The sequence below is a fragment of the Peromyscus eremicus genome, chromosome 12 (genome assembly GCF_949786415.1).
Source record: "Peromyscus eremicus chromosome 12, PerEre_H2_v1, whole genome shotgun sequence".
Taxonomy (NCBI): domain Eukaryota; kingdom Metazoa; phylum Chordata; class Mammalia; order Rodentia; family Cricetidae; genus Peromyscus; species Peromyscus eremicus.
The window spans coordinates 9,313,588-9,326,375 of NC_081428.1; the positions used below are offsets into that span (position 1 = coordinate 9,313,588).

General features: G+C 36.6%; 1 pseudogene; it reads right to left on the reverse strand.

The window, feature by feature from the left end:
• The window catches only part of LOC131922853 (small ribosomal subunit protein eS17-like), a 33,057-nt pseudogene extending 21,467 nt beyond the window's left edge, over positions 1 to 11,590 (reverse strand).
• Positions 11,591 to 12,788: the final 1,198 nt, after the last annotated feature.

The window sequence follows — 12,788 nt, forward strand, 5'->3', positions numbered from 1 at the left end:
CATTGTTACTGCATTCTTTGCTGAAATAAGAGTACAGGATTCCTGGAATTTCTCGGTTATCTTCTGAACTGAACAGCAGAGGAACTCAGAGAGAGGTAATTTAAGCGGCATTGTGTTTTAGACAAAGATGCATCCAATTTTGAGCAAGAATGAAGAAAACCTACAACCTACAAAGCAAAACTTCTCCTGCTAATTTTCAGCATTTGTTAATAATTGCTTTGAGTAGCCTCACATGGCTTCTTGTCTGAGCTCGACCCTGTCTTTCTTAGAGCCGAGGCTGCGATTGTCTTGCAGCTTGGAGACCTCTGTGAGCTCTGTGCTTGAAGTCCACTCACAGAGCTTCAAAGCAGTCTTTCATCTTTTCCTTAGTAAGGAGAATCTGTCTGCCTACAACAAAGGGGAAGTTTCGTTTGTCATTTCAAGTTCTCTGCTTATATCTCTATTTCCTCTGGTAGACTCCTACTCTAAGTCCCCTAAAAATAAGAAATGAAGCTTTCAACACTGTGGTCAGGCATGTCCTTGATTTACTGATTCGAAACAATGATTTTCCTGTGAGGTTCAGTCCTCTGTGTGAGTCTATGCTCAAGTAATTCTTCTATCTGCACTGAACATGTTGTGGTCTAGTTATTCTCTTACTCGGGACTCTGAAAACTATTATGGACTTACTCATATTTATGAACATTTTCTCAAGGGGTTTTGGTTTTACCAAACCAATTTATAAGCTTTAGTGTCTTTTAAATGCCAAGGAAAATTAAAATGCTTTTATGAAAACTAAATCCGTATTTTCTATATTATACTTTTTTATTTTCATATATCTTCTTAATGGATATGTGAACAAATAAAACTATAGTTCTATAATTCATAAATGTATAACCATCAATGTATAATTTAAAATAAAATGTGAGTTGACTACAGCAGCTTTACTCCACTTGTCATTTATTCAACCCCACTTGAATTTTTATGGTTTACTATATTGGTCCTGTGCAGTACCCATGGTCAAGATTCTTCGTGTCTTCAGTTATCTTCCTCCTCACCTGTGCTTCTCCACTCTGTCCTCTGCAAAGTGCTAGGATGATCTTTCTAGGAAACCTAAAGAACTGATATATTTATTTATTAATCTATCTATTTGTGTGTGTGTGTGTGTGTGTGTGTGTGTGTGTGTGTGTGTGTGTGTGTGTAGGTGTATGGGCATACATCTATTTTGGCACGTGTGTGGAAGTTAAAAGACAACTTGTAGGAGTCAGTTCTCCTTCCACCACATGGGCCCCAAGGAATAATAAACTTGAGTCTTTAGGTTTAGTGACAAGCTTCTAATGAGCCATCTTGCTAGCCCTGAGAATGATCTTTTTGAAACATAAAATAGCATGTCTATTCAGTGTGAAGTTCCTTCATATCTATAGAAATATGCTCAACTCTTTAACTTGGAACAAACCCTAATTATTTGGCCCTTCCTATCATTCCCTCCTGGTCACATCTACTTAACCGACATTACTGTGTGTGAGCTGGGCACATACACCTGTGGACTCTCTGGTGTGTTGATATGTCAGTATATTCTTTAGCACACCCTTTCAGACTGTGAAATTTATTTAGTTAACTGATAGTGAAAATTCCCCTGAGGGCACACATCATTTGATACCTGAAATCCTTCCTGACCCACAGAGCATGAAAAACAGTCACATCCAAGATTACATTTTCAAAGTAAGAGCTAGTGTGTTGCTCTGTTGTTCAGGCTGTCCTGGAGCTTCAAGGTCATGTGATGCACTTGTTACAGTATCTAGAATAGCTGTCATTGTAGTAGCATTCTACCTTGCTAGGTTTCCAATACAATGTTGGGATAGATTCACTTGTCTGCCTTTCAGTAAGTATATGAGTTATATTTTTAATTTTAAAATTTTGATTAAAATATAATTACATCCTTCTCCCCACTCCTCTTTTTCCCTCACGTCCCTCCCATGTTCTTTTTCTTTCAAATTCTCCAATGTCCCCCACTCACTTCCTCTCAAATTGATAGCTTCATTTGCTTTTTATTGTTACACACTCACAAACACATAAATATATAAATAAAACATATTGAGTCTATTTAGTGTTTAAGCTTGTATATGAATTTAGGTCAGACTGCTTGGTATTATAACATGTATTTGTGTATATCATATAAGCACACACACATATATAGTTTTTCTCTATAGTACTACTCTTATGGTAGTACTATATCTTGGTGTAGCAACATTGAGGACATAGTAGATCTTGCTACAGTTTGAGAACTGTGTTTGCTGAAATTTTTTTTTTTTTTCAAGACAGGGTTTCTCTGTGTAGCTTTGCGCCTTTCCTGGAACTCACTTGGTAGCCCAGGCTGGCCTCGAACTCACAGAGATCCGCCTGCCTCTGCCTCCCGAGTGCTGGGATTAAAGGCGTGCGGCCACCACCGCCCGGCTGCTGAAAATTTTTTATGGTGAAATCCAAACCTGAGGTAATGGCATTGTGGGAAAAGAGCTTTAGAAGATTCTGGGATCAGAAGAGTGGAACTCATTAGAATGGGGTTGATACACTTACAAAAGAGACTACACAGGGCTCTCCTATGCTTTCCTTCAGGTAAAAGCATGGAGAAGGAATGCTACTTGTGAAGAAGTGGGCCCTCACCAGACACTAAGCCTGCAATGCCTTAATCTTGGTCTTCTGAATCTTAAGAGCTGTGAGGCATGCCTCTGTTGTTTATAAGCTACAGTTTGCAGGATTCTGTCACATTGCTCCAAATTTCTATGTATTCAGTAACAGATAACCACTTCAAGATCAAGCACCATGATCAAGTAAGTTTTATCCCAGAGATATGGGGATGGTTCAAACTATGTACATCCACCATATAAACAAACTGAAAGACAAAACCCACATGATCCTCTCATTAGATGCATAAAAGACTTTTGATAAAATCCAACACTCCTTCATGATAAAAGATTAGGGATACAAGGGACATATTTCAATATAATAAAGGGAATTTGCTGCAATCCCATAGCCAACATCAAATTAAATGGAGAGAAACTCAAAGCAATTCCATTAAAATGAGGAACAAGGCAAGGTAGTCCTTTCCATATTTATTGGATATAGTATTTGTTATAGTATTAGTTAGAGCAATAAGACAATGGAAGAAATCAAGGGGATGAAAATTGGAAGGGGAGAAGTTAAAGTATCTTTATTTGAAGATCATAAGTGATCCCAAAAATTCTACTAGGAAAGTCCTACAGCTGATTAAACACTCAGCAAAGTAGCTGGATACAAAATTAGCTCACAAAAGTCAGTAGCCCTCCTATATACAGATGATAAGTGGACTGATAAATAAATCATGGAAACAAAACCTTTCACAATAGCCTCAAATAATATAATATTTCTCAGGGTAACTTTAACTGAGAAAGTGAAAGACTTGTATGATAAAAACTTTTAGACATTTAAGAAAAAACTGAAGAAGATATCAAAAGATGGAAAGATCTCCTATGCTCATGGGTCTGTATAATTACCGTAGTAAAAATGGCCATCCTACCAAAAACAAGGTACAGATTCAATGTAATCTACACCAAAAATCCAGAATAATTCTTCACAGATCTTAAAAGTACAAATTTCAGCTTCATATGGAAACATAAAAAAAAAAAAAAAAACAGGGAAAGCTAAAACAATCTTGAACAATAAAAGAACTGTTGAAAGCATCATTATCCCCGACTTCAAGTTGTACTACAGACCTATAGTAATACAAGCCGAGTGTTTTCCACAAAATGGTATGTGACTATTATACTTTTGCTTCTATATACCCTATGTAGATAAGTCATATTATTTAATGCAAGTGCAATGTAAATGATGTATTATTTAGAATATAATAAAAAGACATTGTTCTTATATATTCACCATACACTTAACTATGGAAGATCTAACTAAATGTTTCCCTAACGGTTGGTTGAATCTGTCGATATACAAGCCTGAAGACGAAGAAATTGTCGGAATTTTGATAATTCCAACTTTTCATTTTTTATGAAGCATTTATACTGTTTTCTATGATGGCCGTACCAATTTATAGTCTTGCTAACATTTCCCTTTTTTTCCTGTTTTCCCTACCAGCACTTTGGTGTTATCTTTCTACTGACAGTCATTCTAATGTATATGTTTCACATGTGATTATATTTCTCTAGGGATTAGTGATATGACGAACTTTTAATATATCAGTGGGTCATTTTTATATTTGTATTAGTTACCTTTCTGTTGCTTCACTAAAACACCGTATCTAAAACACTTAGTGAAGAAAGTTTGTGCTGGCTTATGGTTACAGAGGATCACAATTCACGGTCATGGAGACAGCATCCTAACAAGCGACAGGAATAGCAGTAGGAATAGGATGTGAGTTCTTACATTTTGAAATTCAAGCACAAAGCAGTACAAGCAAATCAGAAATGGTGGAGGCTTCGTTATCTCAGAGCCCATCCCTAGTGAAGTGTTTACTCCATCAAGGCTGTCTCACCTGAACCTTCCTAAGGAATACCACCCAGTAGGGAACAAGTGTTCAAATACCTAACACTGTGGGGGCCATTCTCATGAAAACCACTACATGCCACTTTCACTTTATGCTTCCTTGAAATCCTTCCATCAAAGTAAATAGTCCACTATTTCAAAATTAATTTTATGTACCTATTTATTTTTATTTTATTTGCATGCATCATGTTTTACCTGCATATATAACTGCACCATATCCATACAGTGTTCAGAGAGGTAAGAAGATGGTGTTGGTAAGAAGCTGGAGTTGCAGGTGATTGTTAGCTCCCATGTGGATTGTCAGAACTGAACCTGGGTCTCCTGCAAGAGCAGCAAATGCCCTTAAGGCTCAGTTTATTACTTATAAATTTAGTCATAAGCAAGTTCTTAAGACTGAGGAAAAAGACAACCAAAACTGTATTGTAATAATGGCCTCTACCCCATTTGCTATTAAAGTCCTTGGTTCATTTTAAAACCTCTTGCACCAGACCCCTACAGTTAGCTTTTCTCTCAACACTACTGACTTTTGGGCCTCTATTAGAGTAGCCCATTAAGTTCTGCTCACAGCATTGAACCATCCTCCTAATCCAAAGTTCCAAAGTCATTCACAGTCTTTAAAATCTAACCTGGGTGGGTTCTTCATAGCAGCAACTCACTTTCTGGCACCAACTCCCATATTTGTTACTTTCATGTTGTTGTGATAAAACACCATGATCAAAGCAACTTATGGAAGAAATTGCTTATTTTGGTTTATAGTTCTAGAGAATTAGAGTTCATAAGGGCAGGGGCAGCAAAGCAATAAGTGACAGGCGTTGTCATAGAAACAGGATGCTGTGAGTTTACATTTTGAACCACAAGCATGAAAGAGAGAGAGTAAACTAGAAGTATTAGAGACTTTTAATATCAATACCCATCCCCAGTGACCTGCTCTCTCTAGCAAGGCCGCACCACCTAAACCTTTCTAAACAATGTCATAAACAGAGTACCAAGTGTTCAAATATATGAGCCTGTGGGAGAGATTACCGTTCAAAACCACACAGTATCTGTTTTTGGAGAAATACACTTCCAATCCTTTGCCCATTTTTAAATGGAGATGTTTATTTTATTGATATTTGGTTGTGCTAGTTTCTAATATATTTTGAGTATTAACATCTTAGTATATGTATGTTTTGCAAATATTTTCTTCCCAGATACAGACTGACTTCTCATTATGTTGAATTACTGCTTTGTTGTGTGGAAGCTTTTTGGTATAATTCTCTCTCTCTCTTTCTCTCTCTCTGCTTCTGTTTGTTTTTTTGCTTGAGATATTGATAATATATCAAATGTCACTGCGAAGGTCCAGGTCAAGAATCTTTTTCTCTATGTTTTCTTTATCTCAAAATATCCATATCATCATCTGCCTCATATTATTAGCAAAGAAAACTACATGATTGAGTTCACAGTTAGAGTAGAACATTGCAAAATAGTTTGTGAAAATGAACATGGATAAGGAATTAGAAGTCGAACTGGTACCTTTTTATAATCTCTCTAGTTCTTCAGAACTCTGATACCATTATCAAAATGACACAACCTTTCAAGTAAAGAAAGTTTCCCCGATTAAACAAACAAAAAACCAGAAAAACAAAGACATTTTAATGTAAAGATTATGTGATAATTATGAGATCAGCTGTCAGCCACGTTGGTGAATGTCTTTGCTCAGTGTTTTCTGCTCACAGACTAGAATGTTGTCCTATAGAAATCAACACACTCAACCAGTGTGATGAAGAGGAAAATACACAACACTGTAGCATCATTTTTGTCTTTGTTTCATAGATATATATTTAAAAGTCCTTGATGCAGGCAAAGGCATTTTTAACATGGTGACAACTTGATACTTCCTTCTTCTTCAGTCTTCAGGGACTTGAATTTTATTTCTATTTTTTTCATAGATGAGTCCTTTTTTTTTTTTTTGTCTTCCCAATATCCAATTGAAGATGATCTAGGAAGCTTTTTTTCTGTTTGACTCTTGACTTGTTCATATAAAACACCCATCATTTTATCTTTATCCATTACTCATGGTTTAATTGGTGTGTATTTGTTGGATGCAATGTGGACTTCATAAAGATGAATTCTTTAAGTATATTATATATTTTGACTACACTGAACAGTCCCATACCCTGTTCTCTTTTATTAACTGTACATAGGCTTTTCTTTCTCCTCAGTGTATACATGCAAACACAGAAAGTGTATGTATCTTCAAAAATATAGGATGAACAAGTGAATGGAAGCACGAAGCATTGGCCTTTCTGAGCTTGAGGATTTTACTTAATATGATAATCTCCAGCTACATCCATTTTCCTGAAAATGACCTATTTCATACCTCTTTACAACTTAACAAAGCTCCATATTTGCAGATGGACATTCAGAATGATTCTATAATTTGGCTATTCTGAACAGTGCTACAATAAGTATGGATAATCAGGTTACTACTGCTGTATATTAATTTACAGTAGTCTTTAAAATAGTGTAGGACAGGAAGCAGTATATTTAGGCAATATTGTAGTTCTAATTTTAGTCTATTTGAGGATTACAACCAAAATTACACTGAATTTAGGAAAATTGAAAGCATTTCCACTAACATCAGAAATGAGGCCAAGGTGTGCACTTTATCTACCTTTATTCAATATCAGCTTTGAGGTATTAGCTAGACCAACAGGGAAAGAGTAGAAAATAAAAAGAATACAAAGGAAAAGGAAGAAGTGAAAATTTTTACTTTTGCAAAAGATATGATCTTGTACATAAGAGACCCTGAAGCCTTTACTACCTCTTTGTTTACAAGTTTGTGCCCACTTCTAACATGTTCCCTGCAGTTGAGTTGCTTTTCAAAACTCTAGCCAAGACAAATTTCTCTTCCTTGCTCTCAAAAAAAATATTTAGTCCTTCCACATCATCTGCAGAGGAGCCTCATAAAATAGGGAGTAAGGAGGTAGAAACTGGCTTTATAAACTCTAGGAAAATACACAATCTTTAAGCTGAAATTTCAAGGAAAGCTCCCTGTAATGCCCCCTTTCTCTTTCTTCTTCAGAGATTTATAAAACCAAAGACTTGCATTTTAGTGCCAATCTTTGAGCAATGTTAATTGTGGCCTATCATTTTAATGCTTTAGTCACTGTGGGATGACTCATCCCTAGGAGGCTTGAGTAAAAATACTTTCTGAGAGCCAGCCTGGGTCTGCTGCCTAAGGGCCTTAGCAACAGCTGCTGAAACATGATCTGGAGATGACCTAGACCAATGAGAGACAGCCATGTCACACCAGCTGATGCATATTCATCAGACCTCCCCCCAGGGAGGGGTGGAGGGTATATAAATAAGACTTTTCTCTTCCTGAATAAACTGAGCTTGTTGTTTTGACATTCTCCCAGAGTTGTGCAGTTGACTCTGCGTCTACTTGCCCCCCACCCCCAAAGGGAACAACAGCAAAGACCCTGCTACAAGCTAGATCTATTTGATTTGAATTATTTAATGGAAAATTAAAGCTACATCTTTTATATATGCAAATATTCAATTGAAATAGGCTTGCTATTAGGTAGTTTGTTATAAAATTTGATGATTTCCAGTTGAACCTAATTTCTACCAAAGAACACAATTTTATTACTCTTTTTTGGCTCAATGATATGCATGTACTCATATGTCACATTTACCTTTATCTATTCATCTGTTGACAGACACAAAAGCTGATTCCATAACTTGGATTGTGAATAGTGCTACAACAAAGATGAATGTACATATATCTCTGTCATATGTAGATTTAGAGTTTTTCAAGTACATACCAAAATGTGGTGTAGGGGGCTGGCATGATGGCTCAGTAGTTATAGCACTGGCTGCTGTTTCAGATGATACAGATTCAATTCCCAATATCCACACTGTGATTTACAGCTATCTGTAATTGTAATTCCCAGGAGATTAAATGACCTCTTCTGGCCTCTGTGGGTTCCAGGTGTGTATGTGTTGTACATACATATGTGCAGCAAAGCATTTGCACACAAATTAAAATGATGAGACTTTTTAATGTAGTAGAGTTTTGATGTAGGTAGTTCATCTTCCTTTTTATGTCAATTAGGAACACATTTTAGGTAGGAAATATAATTTTCCATATTGGTCCAGTAGAACATGTTTCTTAATGTGGTATCTGTGTTCAGATAATTCAGGAGTATTGGACAGAATAATCAGCATCTAGTGACTCTTTGGTCATCTTGTTCACCTCCTACTATCTTATAATTTTTGTGAACATTAATTTGTCTCTGTATTTCTAGTTACAGAAAAATAACATGATGCATTGAATGAAACACAACTCTTAGAATGATTTGATTCACAAGCCAAATAAAGTTCTTACATCTTTTTCAATCATTCAGACATAAAATCCTGTCTCTGGTTATGTGATCTACCTGGCTTGGTGATCTCTCCCTCCAGTAAAGATGAAAGGTTGGCAATCAAAGATTTGTTATTGGTAAACAGAGAATATCAAGGGATTTTCACCACCTTCAAAGTCTTAGGTTTTTCAAATGAGAAATTTTGTATTCAAGACTAAAAGAAGAATGAGAGTGTATTTTTTTAAAAAAATTCTTGTTATATCATACTTGAGAGAGGACTGAACAACATTGGCCTCTGGGCAGCTTCTTTATTTTTAAATGTTGATTTGTCCAAAGGATGACTTATGTCTCTTACAGGTCAAAGGGGTCTGAAGATCCTGAAACCATCTAAAGGAAATTTCATGTCTCCTGTGAAATGTACTGACTTGCTCTGTGCTAAGTGCCTGTGGTGTTCTGTGGGTTCTTGAACAAGTATAACGAGAAGCCAAAATGATGGTTCTATTTTAAAGACCTGATAATTTTGGAAGGAAATTGCTGAAGAGTATTAGAATAGTGGTAGGGACAGATTGCCAACCAAATAATTATCATGCACTATGCTTCCATAGAAACATATAACAAATGTGTTTAACTCTAATTACTGTATTTATTTTAAATTATTGTTTATTCTGAAAACTAGTTTTCTTCTATAGTTATATTTGTTGCTACAAAACAGAAAACTAATTTGCACTAGCTACATTTATCCATGGGAAGTATATCTTTACTTATGACGACCACACTCTTTTTCTACCATAATATTTTTCTTCTTTGAGGTTTTTATACATGCATATGATATATTTTGAGCACATCCATCCCCACTCCTACATCTAAATCTTTACAGATGCACTTCTACCTCTCCAGCTCCTTCAAATGTCATGTGATTTATTCTTCTGTAACCCACCAAGCCAGATTTGTGCGGCTTCTGCACTCATACATACAGTCATGCACTGGAAGTTAGTCAGACTGCCAGGGACTGCACTCTAAAGAAAGCTAAATATCCCTTTTCAGTACGAAGTCATAACTTGCCTCACTCCTTATTGAGGTGGTATTGACAGCAGACAGCTGCTGAGAAAGGGAGAATCATTCTTCTTTTAGGGTGTGGTAACTAGTCAGCTCCCCTTACTCCAGTGAAAAGCTGCGTACACATGTACAAATAAAGAGCACTAATTGGACATAATGGGTTATTAAAAAATAAAAGAGAAGAAGACATGAATTGTGGAAGGTAACATATTTGGGAGACATAAAAGAGTGGGGATTTGGGTAAATGGGAGGAGGAAATGGGAGAATGGTTATGATCATATTTTGTCCTATCTGTCTATAAAATTCTTATAGGGTAAACATCTTAATGAAAAGAATGTGATTTGTTGTTATCATTTAGATAATATTTGTTTGTTTTGAGACAGGATTTCATTTAGACCATGTTCTTCTTTAACCTGTTATATAGTGGAGAATGACCTTTAAGCCATCATTCCCCTTTCATATTCTCAGGCCAGTGGCATGCTCTACCAAGCCTGGCTCATTTAGACAATCTTCACACAATGTTTTTGAAAACCTCACCTAGATAAGGACTATGCCCCACATGCCCATGTGTTGTAAGATTGGGCCTCAATAAGTCAATGATGGAATAGAGCCATGAAATGAACGGACAGGGGCAGTCCTTAGAACAATGGAGCCACTGCTATTTGGGATGAATTAATGTAGTTCTCACTAGATTTGAATGTCTCACCAGATGGTTATATAAGAAAGAGAAAGCCTGACTCCTTATCTCTTTGGCTTCCCATTTTACTACCCCATGATACAGTCTTCCATGAGTTAATGTAGGCAGGGTGGCCCTCACCGGATCTGGTGCCATGATGTTTGGATCACCAGCTTCCACACTATAAGCTGAGTAACATACAGCAGTGAAAAAATAACTCAATACACTTACTAAGACTAATCTTTTTGAGAGAACACAACTTTTTGAGTGGTTATACTTAATATCCCTAGATTATCCTTCTGGATGCACTTCCTTTCTTCCTCAGTGTTAATCAAGTAGGCGTCTGCACACTCTAGTGAACCTGACACTTTTCCTATACTGTACGCTCAAGGTTGTAAGCATATACTTGAATATATCCAGTCACATTTTCTTACTATAAATCTCTAAAATGTTAGTCTTAAAAATATCATTTGGTGACTCTGAGTTGCTTATCATTGTGTTCCTATCATTTCTTATATTAAATAATTTCTCATTATATTCTTGCTTGATGAGTGATTGAAATAATGAGTGCATGCAGAGAAACTCAGTGGTTGAACAGCCAAGTATCCAGTATCAGAGGATTCATCATCTAGTCCTGGCATTAGCAATAATTATCCATGTCACTTGAAATAAGCCTCTATAATTCTTGATATTTTAACAAGGGGCTTCATGCTAAATCAGTGATTTCCAATCCTCATTGCCCATTACAATCTCTCAGAAAGCGTTTTTAAAAGCTTTTAATTTTAGGCTGTATCCCAATTGAATTAGGTTCTTTCTGTGTGGGCATCTGGCATGGTAGATACATATTTTAGCTATTCCAGGTGTTTCTGTTGAACACTCAGTTTTGATAGAAAGAATTTCTTCTGTTTCCAAATTGATTACGTTGCTTGTTTTTCCAGAAAGGAGAGCGCTCGACTTTATCTGAGCAGGTGGAATGTTCTTTGCTCAGAGAATCTCTGGACATGTTTGCGGCTACAGAGCATAAAATGGATCTCAAACACAGGAGACGACTCTGGGTCCTGATTGATATGCTATCCTCTCCTTTTATAGTATGTTCAGATAAAAATACCACACTAAATGAAAACAAATGGAATGGATCTAATAAAGACAAGAAACTGGGTCTGTGACTGAAGGCAAATGACTATCCTTAAGACAAAACAAAACAACAACAACAACAAAACCCAAAACAAAACAAAAAACTAGAAGTGCATATTTAATCCTTCATACCTTCAAGAGTGGATTTCAAGCATTTTTATGTATAAAAATAATTAAATTCCAAGAAGACTTTACAATAGAGACTACATGAACAGATGACTGACACATGAAAAATAAAATATCTGATAAAGATGGAACTATATTTGAGCCAGTCAATGTGCGGATGCTGTCTGCTCACCATTACTCTAGAACAGTGGGTATGGGGGCCCACAGAGGCTATCTAGTGAAACCTTACTCTGAGTCAGAGAATCTGGCCTTGCTTCACCCAGCAGGGCTGCATAGTGGGATAATTTGGCCAGGGGTGAGGTTACCAGGTGTTTGGAAGGGTCTATACTTGTTGGTACTTTGTGCAAGGGGCAGATTTTTTGTCTTTCCCCTTGGTGTATTATGAAAAGTCCTTTTGAATGACTGGGAGACTGGGTATTGCCCCAGGGCCCTCCTGAAGCTATTCTATGTCTCTGTCTTTCTTATCATCTCTTTCTATCTTTCCACCTAATACTTCCTCATTCTTCTCTCCTCCACCCTTCAAAAGGTGGAGCAGGTCAGAGCTGGACTCTGTCAGACTCCCACAAGTGGGATTTTATAAAGTAATTCAGCTTGGATGAAGTGAAGTGACAGTCCCTGTGGGAAAACTGCTTTTGGATGTGTGACCTCTGAAAAAGTTGGCAATTACCCTCAGATAATATAATTTTTGTTTTCAATTGAAATTTATTAAAAACTCAAAGGTTTTAACTACTAAGGCATTTCAGTTATGTATAATATGGTCAAACAAATAACCTCAAAATGACTTAAAGCCACACAAGCCTGCTATGCCCTTCTACGATGTGGTCAGCAATTTGGATATGGATTCACTGGGTTCTTTGCCTGAGAATTTCTTACAAGGCTTCAGAAAGGGATTAACTGGGAACAGTTCCACAGCCATCTGGACTTGGTGAACACTCTCCTCA